The sequence below is a fragment of the Hyla sarda genome, chromosome 6, assembly GCF_029499605.1.
Source record: "Hyla sarda isolate aHylSar1 chromosome 6, aHylSar1.hap1, whole genome shotgun sequence".
NCBI classification, from domain to species: domain Eukaryota; kingdom Metazoa; phylum Chordata; class Amphibia; order Anura; family Hylidae; genus Hyla; species Hyla sarda.
The window spans coordinates 88352163-88362535 of NC_079194.1; the positions used below are offsets into that span (position 1 = coordinate 88352163).

The 10373-nt window shown below is 42.0% G+C and overlaps 1 long non-coding RNA gene across 1 annotated transcript in view; it reads left to right on the forward strand.

Moving 5' to 3' along the window:
• LOC130275852 (uncharacterized) overlaps positions 1 to 9810 on the forward strand; it is a 47633-nt gene extending 37823 nt beyond the window's left edge. The window contains exon 4 of the long non-coding RNA XR_008844926.1: positions 6862 to 9810. This is a non-coding gene — a long non-coding RNA (uncharacterized LOC130275852). The remainder of the gene's footprint in view (positions 1 to 6861) is intronic.
• The last annotated feature ends 563 nt before the right edge of the window (positions 9811 to 10373 follow it).

The window sequence follows — 10373 nt, forward strand, 5'->3', positions numbered from 1 at the left end:
CACCCATCCTGTCAGAAGTGTAATATGTTTTTTTTTACCAATAGATAGTTGGTTTATATCACTGAATGTACAGACATGGGGAAAAGTAAGAAGACTCCACATGAACATTTTTATTCACGTGGAAATGGAATATTTGTAAATTTTGCCTTTTCTAAATTGTTGCACCCATATTGGAGCCCCACCTCACCTATCTATGTGCCATTTATTGTTCCTGTGTTTGCTCATTGTTCTTGGACCCCCTTAAGGGGTACTCACTGGCCAGTGTTCGGAAGTAAATTTTCCAAACGCTGTTTCCGCACTGTGGGGGTCAACCGCATCCCTCGTGATGTCACAGCCACGCCCCCTAAATGCAAGTCTATGGGGGGGGGGGGCATGACTTCTGAACGCTGGCCAGTGGAGTACCTCTTTAGGCGTGACTACTACAGTACCTCCTTCTGGAACTGAGCATGCTCGAACAGCAAGGTAAGGCTAAACTATAGGTTGCAATCCTTGGCAACAAGCTATAAACATCACATTTTCACTAAGTAAGTGGTAAGTGACTAGGTAATTGTGTAGGACTACTAATATGAACCGAATAATTCAAATAAAATTCAAGTTTTGTGAACCAAACTACCTCTTTAAAGGTGACCGCCAGCTGTAAAAATGTATCCTGGTTGCTGATCATGGTGGGGTCTAACCACTGGGACCCACAGCATTCTCCAGAGTGTTTTCACCTCCACCTTACGAGATAAGCTGGTCTTAGGAACGAAGGGTCTCTCAGTCATACACTGGCCGCAGCAATGTCTTACCTCAGCCGTTCTTTGGCTAAGCAGGCAGAGACCAGTCTGTTGTGGATGGCAGGGCCGGAGCACTCAGGTAGGTGAGTCAGGCCTTCTTCTGCAGATCCCGGGGGGTCCCAGTGGCAACTTCTGTCAATACGGGATAACCACTTAGGATAGGGGATGAGATATTTTACAAACTGGAGTTCCCCTTAAGGTGGAATGTCCCCACTGGTCCCACAAGTAAGACAACAACACCAAGCACAAGAAATGTCCATAAGAAATCAACATTTATTGAATAAATATTGTATAAACAGGCTGACACAAGGTTATCTTTTACACGCAAATGGATGGAATGGTCCCTATCCATATCGGCAACTACACGCACTAAACAGTAAATTACAGTCATTTAAATTTTTTTCGTGCCCGTTGTAGATTTCTTAGGTTTACATATCAATTTCCATATTCACATGTCAATATTACGATCCAGAACATGCCACTTTAAAAGAGAAAACGAGAAGCACTAGCAAACAAACAAAGGTGGAGAGTTTAAAGGAGAGCGGAAAGGGAAAAAGTACTCACGGTGCATCGGGAAAACATCCAAACATCACCCCACGTGGGAAAAATAAAAATCATTGGGAATTTCCAAATTTGTTACAGGCTTAGAGCGTTCGTCTTTTTTATTTTTTGTATTTTTTTTATTTATTTTTTAAATTAATAAACATTTTTTTTATTACATAAAATCTGTTCAGTCCTGCGCCATGTGATCACATTTACAATTGTAACAGTTCCAGTGTAATCCACAAGCCCAGAAACCAAACCACGCACGTAACAGCTGGCAAACTACAAATGACCAAAAAAGTTAATAAAACAACCCAAAAAGTTAAAAAAACAAACAAAAATAACTTACGATGAATATTCCTAATTCACAGTGTTTATCATAAGCCCAAGATTTAGCGACTATATTACAGAAGATCATTCAGCGTATCAGAAAATAAATACAATGTTCTCAAACGGGACGGCTGAAATGTCAGTTTTCGTTACAGTCTTGCACCCTTTATTGTCAGGAAAAAAAAATGCCCTTAAAAATTGTACAATAGAGAAAATTGGCACATAGGTAGACATTAATTCATTGACTGTACATGTTCGTCTCTGTGACTTACCTAGAATAGGTTAAAACTCTGCATCTATTTCAAGTATTTCAATTGTAGTGTCAAAGGGTAACCAGAACTTCAATGCGTGGTGGGATACGCTTTCAAACTCCCGGCAACTCCGTAGCCCGCTGCTTAAGCAGCGGGCTACGGAGTTGCCGGGAGTTTGAAAGAGTATCCTATCGCCGCAAAACAAATTTATGGTCACCCTTTAATGTAAGAACCTGAGTGTAAGGGGTTAAATCGGCCCCCACCTCAGGGACAACACATTGGTCAAAGTAATTGTTGTCTGGATCAAAGTGCAACGCTTGTCATATGATATAATAAAGTCATATATTATGATACCTTTGCCATAGGACACACAGAAACAAAATGGACAAACACACAGTTAGCTTCTCTTGATATATTCTTTGCTTAATTATAATTATTTATATGTTACTTTGTATACATTAAAAAAATTCAAGTAATGGGAGTTTCGGGAATGAAATAATGCTGTCTCTTTAAGTAGTGTCTATTAGGAGGTGCCACTTCACCTATACCTGGCATCATTTATTTATACAGAATTTGCATGAATGATAGGGCCCCTTTAAATATTTGTCTAAGATCTAAGAGGTCATATAAGGGGGTCCTACATTTTTTGTAGCCTAAATGGGTATTTCAGTTATGAAAAACCTATCCCCCCACTGTACAAACTGGTCTCGGCAGTGACGGTCACTCAGTCAATCACCGGACACAGGGGTGTCCGGTCTCAGTTGGTGGTTGGCTAAGCGGGCTGTCACTGGCCAGACCAGTCCAAGACTAGTGCTGGGAGATATAGGCCCTGTTCTGAAGACCGGGGGTAAGGGGGTTGGGGTCTGTCCCTATGGTCGTCCCAGTGGGTGGACCTTCCCATGACCAGGCACTTATGACTTATCCTGTGCAATAGGGGATACGTTTTTCAGAACTGGAAGAATCCTTTAATCTGAATTAACAATTTATTTAAAAAAAGTTTATCTTGTTATGTCTTGTTGCTAGATAAATGGCATAGCAACCTCAATCTTGTCAGGCAATGTATCCCAAGCAACACGTCTGGCAAAATGTTCACTAATTTGAGGACAAAGAAGAAGCAAGATGGCTCAATCGGGAGAGACGGACCCATTTTGGAGATGGGGTGGGGGTCATTGTGGTCGACCCTGGCGGTGGGACCCCTGTGGATAGGGGATAAATTTGTTATAACTGGAATACCACTTTAATCTGAATTAATAGTTTATCTTGAGAAAGTTTATCTTGTCATGTCTTGTTGCTATCGAGAAATGACATAGCAACCTCAGTCTTGCCAAGAAACAAGTCTGGCTTACTTTACTGTTAAGCGCAAGGCAAAATTTCCACTGAACTGAGGACAAAGGGACAAGATGGCTTAAATGGTGACCTACTTAATCTAATACTGCCGTGTTAACCAATGGTGCAAATCTTTCCACCATAGTTTTTCTCTGTGTTAGCTTCTCTCCAGGTTTTTAATACAAATACCATCCAAAGACTAATCAACCCATCCTAAGGTACTTTACACACATTAGTAAACTAACACCACATCTCGGTGACTATACAACCTTTGGCTTTCTGGGCATGGTGGGAGTTAATGGGCTTCAAACCAAGGAATCCATTGCTTAGGATCATCTACAAAGTTGCTTCCACTGTTGTACACATAGCACGTGAGATAATGCCTTTATCTTAAAAGTAAACGCACCCTTGGCTACATCATAGCCTATTCAATGTAAGTATTAGATTTTGCATCAGCGTCTCTTTTTAGTGCCCTTCTTCCATTGGTCTGTGATCACAGCAATACTTGAAGGGGTACTCTGCCCCTAGACATCTTATCCCCTATCCCGTCACTGGGGACCCCCGTGATCTCGGCTGCAGCACCCCAGACATCTGGTGCACGGAGCAAACTTCGCTCCATACCAGATGACTAGCAATGCAGGACGGAGGCTCATGACATCACGGTCACGCCCTGCTCGTGACATCACGGCTACGCTCCCTCAATGCAAGTCTATGGGAGGGGCGTGACATCTGTCACGCCCCCTCCCATAGACTGTCATTAAGGGGGCGTGGGCATGATGTCATGAGCAGGCGTGGTCATGACATCACGAGCCTCTGGCACTGCACTCGACGCTCTAAACAAACGCCGAGTGCAGCAGGGAGATCGCGGGGGTCCTTTGGATATGGGATAAGATGTCTAGGGGCGAAGTACACCTTTAAAGGGGTATTCCAGGCCAAAACTTTTTTTTATATATCAACTGGCTGCGGAAAGTTAAACAGATTTTAAATTACTTCTATTAACAAATCTTAATCCTTCCAATAGTTATTAGCTTCTGAAGTTGAGTTGCTGTTTTCTGTCTAACTGCTTTCTGATGACTCACGTCCCGGGAGCTGTGCAGTTCCTATGGGGATATTTTCCCATCATGCACAGCTCCCGAGACGTGACATCATCATTGAGCAGTTAGACAGAAAACTTCAGAAGCTAATAACTATTGGAAGGTTTAAGATTTTTTAATAGAAGTAATTTACAAATCTGTTGAACTTTCCAGAGCCAGTTGATATATGAAAAAAAGTTTTTGCCTGGAACACCCCTTTAAGCTAATTGTATAGATAAGTTCTATCTATTTGATCCTGATTCTGTGATGGGGTTTATGAAGAAATAGCTACTTTGAATATATTTTAAACACATAAAGATCCATCAGACCAATAGGGCTGATCTAACATTACATATAGATGTGATCCGGGGGCGTCTCATTAGATTTCCTGAAGTCAGGTGTGCATAGTGTGTAAATAGGAAACCCTGTGGACCAGATGAAATCCTGTATATCTAGAATGTGCACTTTATCCTTTATAGTAGATATATATGAAAATAAAACAGCTAAAAGATCAAATAATAGTCTTTATGCAAGTCATGATAGTCCACTCATATCAAACAAACTAGGATTGGCTTTTTAAGGTATTAATTCTTGGCACTATGCAGGGTACAATGCAGATAGTTCCTTGAAGTATGCGCTTCTTAGATAACCAGTGAAATTGATAAAACATACAGGGAAAGATTTATCAAAACCTGTCCGGAGGAAAAGTTGCTGAGCTGCCCATAGCAACCAATCAGATGGCTTCTTTCATTTTTGAAAAGGCCTCTGAAAAATTAACGAAGCGATCTGACTGGTTGCTATGGGCAACTCAGCAACTTTTCCTCTGGACAGGTTTTGATAAATCTCCCCCATTGGATCTTATTGGAGAAAATCCTAGTCTGTGTTCACCACATGGAATAAGGTGTCCAGCATATTGGCTGTGATAAGGTTTACTGTTCCATATAACATATGTCAAGTATGTCCTTTCCACTCCTACCGATAAAATGATAAATATATGAGATAGATATACCTAACCTTTTATTCAGTGGTGACTCTTTTTTAAGTGTTTTGAGGATGAAATTATATAAAGTGAGCATAACCTCTTGTTTTTTGAGTAATGTACATTTTAAATGTAACATTTAGCGTTCATTGAAATGTACCTCACTTGGAAAATTGGTCCTGAGCTTAAAGAAGAGCATGTTTTCCTATACACACATTGGTCCATACAGTTTATCGTATATACTCGAGTATAAGCCGAGTTTTTCAGCACGATTTTTCGTGCTGAAAAGGCCCCCTCGGCTTATACCCGAGTGAACTCTCCGCCTGTCAAGTAGTCTTCAACCTGCGGACCTCCAGATGTTGCAAAACTACAACTTCCAGCATGCCTGGACAGCCATTGGCTGTCCGGGCATGCTGGGAGTTGTAGTTTTGAAACATCTGGAGGTCTGCAGGTTGAAGACCACTGCCGTGGCTTCGTCATCATCCAGACCCCCCCCCCTTTAGTTTTCTACTCACCTCCCCTTGGTGGGAAGGAAGGGTGAGCTGGTCCAGCCATCTATGCTGCAGGGACCGTCTGGTGGGGAGGGTTAGTCGTTCCGGCCCCAGACTAGTGACGTTGCCTTGACGATGATGCAAAGGGACGTCCCTGCGCATGAACGTCCCTGTGCGTCGTTGTCAAGGCAATGTCAATAGTCCGGGGCCGGTCCGGAGCGGAGAAGAGGGCCTCCCGGTGAAGATGGAAGCCCAGAACGACTAACCCTCCCAACCGGATGGTGCCTGCAGCATAGATGGCCCGGACCAGCTCACCCTTCCTTCCCTTCAACACGTGGACCTCCAGATGTTTCAAAACTACAACTCCCAGCATACCCGGACAGCCGATGGCTGGTGATGATGAAGGGGGGGGGGAAGATGACGAGGGGGATGATGACAGGGTGATGATGACGGGGGTCTGGATGATGACAGGGTGATGATGACGGGGGTGTTAATGATGGGGGTCTGGATGATGACAGTGGAGGGATGATGTATTTCCCACCCTAGGCTTATAGTCGAGTAAATAACTTTTCCTGGGTTTTTGGGGTGAAATTAGGGGCCTCGGCTTATATTCGGGTCGGCTTATACTCGAGTATATACGGCACTCTATGAATTATCTATGGACATTCATCTCTATGTATCTGCTCTAATCTTTGATAAAACCCTACATGCAATTTCCAGTCCTCCCAAAACCTTCCTCTCTGCTATCCTTTATCTACTCCTTACATCATCATCTCTAAAATGTATCCCATGTGTTCTCAAAACTCTAGAACTCGCTGCCCTGAAACATTAGACTCTCATACAGCCTATGCACCTTCAAAAGCTTATAACCTGCAATAACCCTGACACCACTACAGAATAGCTGATGCTTATGCACTTAAGAATGACATAGCTATGGCTAAGGGCTATAAAATGCAAACGAATAAGTAATCCTGTAAAGCTCCCTTTTGTGGAACCCTAGGTAAAGCCATTATTTTATACTGATGGATGATGGTTCTGTATTTCCTAATTTGGTTCCTCTACTTGTTTTCCCTGCCTCCTCATGTATTTCAGGCTGCAGTGAAGCTGGATTTTCAGCTTTTTTGGAAACCACTATGCTACAATATGAGCAACTTCTACCTTCTTCTACAAACCCTTCCTCACTGGCCTGTAGATTGTAGGCCCTCATGGGTGGGTTCTCCTCTACATAGATAATCCAAATTCTAAGCTGCTCCCAAAGTACAAAGAGGTCAAAGTACCATAGAATAAGCTGTGAGCAATCACGTGGATAGATCCCTGTTGACAGAGGCAATATTTTTGGAAAGAATCGGCAATAGAAATGAGGAAGTACAATGACTATGAAGGTTTTTACTCCAGATCACTGTATCTACTAGCCATGAGTTAAAACCAACTTGGGATCTTTCATCAAGCCAAAATGACACTAAGGACTTGGAGACCTTCTATGTTCCACAGAAAATGATACTGAGATAAATTGTTCAAATTTCCAGTTTTTCCTAAATAAATGAACTTGATCCAAACTCTTTTTGGTATAATGGATACTCCATGGTCCCCTTCTGATTCAGAAGTTTCAAAATGAACAACCTGTTTCTCCAATAAATAACATCTACAGATGACATGATAATATAAACTACTTAGGCTGAGACAACAGTCATAGCGAACTCCCATTACTATATGTATGCACTCTTATAAGGCAACCCTTTCGTAGATTTATATATTTCATAACTATTTCTTTCTGTACAAACTTTTTCCTGAACGATACCATGCAAACCAATAAATTAAAGGATTTGACCATTTAACAGAAATTTGACCTTATTTTACTTTAAAAATTTTACAATCCCAGTAACTACATTTATTTTTTGATGGGGAATTAATACAAAACACGAATAAAGCTAAAATAATTTCCAAAAATGTTAAGAAAGGCTCTGATCTTGTATAGAGGTCAATGGGATCCATTCTGATCAGTTAGGATCCATTACAAAACAATTCTATAAAAACAGGAGCCTAGACACCAGTGTGATTAGATGTATGTATTTTTGGAAAGGGTTTCATGAAATTCCAATTTAATGTATTTTTACAAATTTCTGATCATTGAGGTTTCAAGTGGGTGGGGGGACCCCCAAACCGGCAACTCTCCAGGTAAATTCATGGGAGACATGGAAACAGAGGAAGTGCAGAACAAGGGACTGAGGACACTTATTCTCTGAGTTGGAGGGTATCCCAGTCATCAGACCCCCAACAATCACACATTAAATGCTTACCAAATAAATATAAAGTACACCTAAATTGCAGAAAGTCCCCCTTTCAGTTAAATCCAACCATGATCATGATTACGAGTACAGTTCCAATTTTCGGCAGCCACAAAAAAAGGCATTCTGTTAATGTAGGTTTTGGCTAAAAATGACAGCGATAGATATCTCAACACGGTTCGGGCTGACTGGGGAAGAAGATTTCTAGCTTGACTTTAAAATCTGAATATAATACTTTCTACATGACATACATATCTTTAAAAAAAAACACACACACACCTGATACATATACAATACATAAATCTGTTATGCATGTAAAGATTTTTGGGTCCCATTTTACAAGTTCAATTTCACATGCAGAACACAGATGAAAACCAAAAATAAATACTTTCCATTTTTTTCTTTGAATCAAAATAAATAAATAAACACAATGCATATTGCTTAAAACATCACCATCATAATGTCACGCCCTTCGAATTCTACCTTCTTTAATTTGGGCACAGAAAATCTTTTGTTTTCTCAGCTATACCCACTGGTGACCAAATACCTCGGTATATGTTTTAAGCATTCCCCTAGTTCAGATATCCCATGCATTGTCAGAGAAACATGCCACTTTAAAATTACATATTCCACTTAACCCCTTTACTGCCTAATAACTGCACTGCAAAAAAATAAAAATAAACATTTGCAGGGTGTTGAGTAAAAAATAGCAGCAAGGGGTTAATATTGCCTATATATTGATTCGATTGTCCAACCTGGCCTAGAGCATATTGGGAACTTTTTTATGACACCTTTGTAGGGATCGGCCATCTGTCTTAAGGCTTGGGGAAAATAGATTCAACCAACTCAGGCCATTTTTGTTTTTTTGCATAACATAACAACCCGCATTTGATTCTGGAACTCTAAAGCCCATTGTTAACTGATTTAAGAGGATGGGGAGAGGATATTTAGCTTTGGAAGAAGGATGCACAGTTCATTTTCTTATGACATCATTAAACAGTACTTTACACCATTGTGGTCATCAAATACTATAAAGAGGGCAGCTTAGATAACAGGCAGAATTGGTTTGAGTGACAATATTGTAGAGTTAACATCGCCAATTTGAATTACCGTATTTTTCGCCGTATAAGACGCACTTTTTCTTCCCCAAAACTGAGGGGGAAAAGTTGGTGCGTCTAATACGGCAAATACACATTAAAACCCTGTCCTATCATGGCGGTCCCTGCGGCCATCAACGTCCGGGACCCGCGGCTAATACAGGACATCACCGATCGCGGTCATGCCCTGTATTAACCCTTCAGATGCGGCGATCAAAGCTGACCGCCGCGTCTGAAGCGAAAGTGACACTAACCTGGCTGCTCAGTCAGGCTGTTCAGGACCGCCGCGGTGAAATCGTGGCGTCCCGAACAGCTTACAGGACACCGGGAGGGACCTTACCTGCCTCCTCGGTGTCTGCTCCGTGCCGGGATCCCCTGCATGGCTGGCGCTCTCCTTCGTCGTCATCACATCGTGCGTAGCGACGTGATGGCGGCGACGAAGAGCGAGGATACCGGGCAGCAGAGATGTTCCGGAGCAACAGGGACACCCCGAGGACACGGCGACAGCGATGGCAGCGGTGACGAGCGGTGACGGGTCCAGAGCGGCGTGGACACGTGAGTATTACCTTCTATACCAGTGGTCTTCAACCTGCGGACCTCCAGATGTTGCAAAACTACAACTCCCAGCATGCCCGGACAGCCAACGGCTGTCCGGGCATGCTGGGAGTTGTAGTTTTGCAACATCTGGAGGTCCGCAGGTTGAAGATCACTGTCCTATACTTTACACTGTATTTGGTTCAGAATCTTTTTTTTCTAGATTTTCCTCCTTTAAAATTGGGTGCGTCTTATATGCCGGAGCGTCTTATATGGCGAAAAATACGGTACTCTCTAATTGTCTGGAACTTCCTGTGGGTTCAGGTGGTGTATTACACACAATACACACTGCTTCATACTGAGCATATCTGTACTTCTGAACACAATACAACAGCCATGTAGTGGTCACAGATGCTGTATTCTTCAGCGTTCCATCAACAAGATGAGGATCCACATTGATCAATTCGGGACGGTTTCCACTTCTCTGCTGAATCTTGCTGTGTCTTAACTGGAAGAAGAACAGAAGAACATGCTTTACCACTTATTTATATACATTACTTTCTTCTGAACTTTTGTGCATTGATATACAACAATTTTAAATTGAAGCAATGAAACGTCATCATCTACCTAAATCATATCCCTTAATGGTGGAGTTCAAATAGTGTAGTCTCAGGGCTTACTGTTCTCC